We start from the raw sequence: 3,718 nt of genomic DNA on the forward strand, positions 1-3,718 counted from the left end.
GAGTGATTAAAAAATAAAGAAAAAATTGAGTTTGAGTATCATATTATTTTAGTGAAGAACGTGATTGAAAATAAGAGAGTAAAAAATGTATTTTATAAATAATGGGTACCAAACAATGGTTTAATATCTTTTTCGTCATATTAGTATACTTTTTTAGCTTGTGTTTGGCCCCTATTTTTTTCCAATTTTTCCTGCAAAACTCATTCTACTACACTAGTTGCTGAAAGCATGCAGTGAAACTTCAGAAGAAATGTCAGGGGCATAATACCGTTGAAAATTGATGGACAATTTTAGCCCCAAAAACAATTGTGCAATTTACATCATTCCCCTCCCTTCTTGAAATCCACTTGCAGTCAATTGAAGGGCAGATTTGGCAAGGAAGGAATTCAAAATACATCTTACAGCTTTTGTCAGCAAACCTGTCTCTTTTCTCTACCCTATGGCCCACACCCGTTGAAAAATGTGGTGGAAAATGAGATGAGAATGAGAATCAAACAGACGCTCAATTGTTAAATCTTATTTTGATATATGTTAATACGCAGATACATTATATATTTTATTGGGTAGGTCTATATTATTTTTTTTAAAGAAAAGATGACAATAAATTCATTTGAGTAGATATTCAACAGATTGATGATTGTCAGTTAACAGATGATCCGGACAATTGGGTGATCCGTAACATCCAAACCTTTTTTTTCCTTTTCTTTTTTTAACTTCGTTTTTAGTTTTGACTTATAATGCAAATATGAAATCAACATTTGTTCCATTTCGTTACTTTGGTGAATTCTAAAGGAAAGAAAATGACTAATGGTCATGGAAAATGGACGTGTGATGGAGATGGTGTTTTTGAAATTTTTTTAACATCGATTACATCATATACGGACATGTATCATGATTTGCAAAACCTTCTCAACATTGATCCCTCTCAATACGATATAGATTTGAGATTTCTATTCCACCTCTAAAGGTTACTTCTGAAGTGCAAATAAAGTGACTAATTCATCTAAATAAACGTCACATGAGTCCTACTGTGTAACTTTAGTGAGCAAGAAAATCCTCGATAGTGAATATGAAGAACCCGATAGAGTGGATTGTAATGCGAGTGATTTTTGGGATACATTTAAGGTGACTCGTACGGATGACGTGGTTATTCTTGAGACGGTAGCTACATGGCATGATCTCACTGTTACGCATAAACCTCCCAATGTAGATCAAAACAATGAGGAAATTTCATTTACAAACCATGATTTAATCGCTTTATCCAATCGGAGACATGAGTGAGGTGAAAAATCATAGTTTGAATATAGTACATAGTCTACTAATTTTTCTTGTGCGATTTTCGATGATGAAAACTTGCAAGTTGAGAGACTGCTTGACACAAAGAGAGATATCCGGGAAGCTATATCATAATTGCACCGAAACACAATTTCGAGTTCAAAGTGTAGAAATTAAATAAGACTACTTACACAATTATTTGTATTGACAACAATTGCAGTGGTGTTTGTGAGCAACGAAAATAGACACAAATTATTTCTCTGTAGTTCACAAGTATGCACGAGAATATACTTTTTTCAAGTGAATATTCGTCGTAATGATCACAGACAAACCTGATCATGGTTTATTGACTGACAGATAATGCATAAGCTTCAAGAATTAAGGATGATTTACAAACATGTAGACATCATTAATGATATTCGTTGAGAGTCCTAGGTGGAGGTGAGTTACTAGAAAACCTGAAAAGGTTAAAGAATGTGTGTTAGAGGATTAAAGTGTAATAGGAATACCATTTATCGGAGAGTTTTCCTAACCACGTAAATGCAACAGGTATGGTGCCATAAGATATATTCGTCAATTTTTTACTAGTTAGGCTTCCATTTGTAACAGTTCCACGAATGTGTAATTTATGTTTAAATCATAAATACTTTTTATTACTTTAAAAAGTACATCTTTATTATTTTTGCCTATATTTACGTTCATAATATTTACAAAGAAAAAATGAATTAAATTAATACACAAGTCACAATCAAATATAAAATATTTACACATCTACAAACGACTATATATAATGTATTACAGGTCATAATTATATTCATACAAATCGAACGTTAATTTAATCCTCTAGTTTTCCATGTGAGTCTTGTTGATTAAATCTTCACGATGTCCATTGTCTAATGCTAAAAAATTATGTACTTGATTGTGAAGACACCGCAATCACCCCTGTATATAAATAGTAAGATGTTAGTTAAATAAATATGACTGAAAGCTAAGTTTACAAATAAAAATACTTTATTATCTTCTTGTCGTCCTCATATTCACAAAGATTAGTTTATCATGTGCCGCAATGTTCGCTTTCCTAGCTATCATGGGAACAATAATCATCATCAGCATCAGTACTCCCTCCAGCTAGCCCTATATGAGACTGCCATGACCAGAGTCGCACGAATACGATATCAACTAAAAAAGTGTGAGTTTGCGATCATTGGAATGTATAGACATGTACACCCATCCACACTTTCCCCATCTCGGTTTGATCTCTCTTACATGCTGAAGCCTGTAATTAGGTAACGGTACACAAATCTGTCCAGGTCACTTCCTTCATGCCTTCCTCAATATCGACGACTTGCTTAAACGTATAGCTTATGATAACTCGTCCATGCCTTCTCTATAGTCACCCCCTCCATACCCTCCATCACCACTATTGTCCTCTTCAACGTATCTCCACCTATATGATGGTGGAGAATAACCCACGAAATTATCTCCTCCACCTTCTTATCCAGACATCTTAGATGGGCCCATAAAACTCTTACCTCAAGTCTTAGCACTCCTACCTCGTCTCGGATAACTCCAGTCAGGTGCCTACTTAGACACTCAAACAAATCATCTGAATAATCTTGATGTTGTGTATACTCATGACTAGTTGCAGGGGATATCCTCATTGAAGAAGAGCTCCTGAGTGAAGGTGATCGCCGTTCAACTAGATTTTGCTCTTATATAAATTACAAGATTGTCAATTAATAATTTAATTAAAATAATACAACAGAAAAATATAAACGACACTAAAATTAAATTAATATCTCTCTTTCCATTCGGAACAAAATCAGATAATGTATCATCTTGAGTAAGAGGAATAAACAATTTCCACACATACGTATGATCCTCCTCAATCAATGTTGTCAACTCGTTATGGACTTCGAGCTATTATATTGACATTTCAAAGAGTTAAAAGTCATATATTGAGTCAATAAACGTACATACAATATAAATTGCAAGAGTATAGTACCCACTCTAAGATCGTCAAGGATAGCAGACACATCGCTGTATTGGGCTTATCCAGTGCCTACTAGCGATGCATTCGAGAGCACCTTGTATTTTTTATGGTCATCTACCTGTCACCCAAAAAGGGATAGCCTCGTATGTCTATATCTGCAACACTTACACTATATAATAAAACGTTTTAACATTCATTAGGTTTATTGACCTATAAGGCAAATGATAAGTAATTTGCATCATATATATGCTCGATCTTTGATGACTTGGGCACTGAATGCACCCTCCTAAAGACATGCAGTGTATCCACAAAACATCTTGAACCCCATGGATCGTTGTTGAATGTATTAATATTATCAACAACGTCAATTTAAAAAAGATCAATAGATAGATATTTTATGGTATTTGCACCCCAACACACTTTTGATGATAAACACCAATCCAAATTTCA

The sequence above is a fragment of the Olea europaea genome, chromosome 15 (genome assembly GCF_002742605.1).
Source record: "Olea europaea var. sylvestris chromosome 15, O_europaea_v1, whole genome shotgun sequence".
NCBI classification, from domain to species: domain Eukaryota; kingdom Viridiplantae; phylum Streptophyta; class Magnoliopsida; order Lamiales; family Oleaceae; genus Olea; species Olea europaea.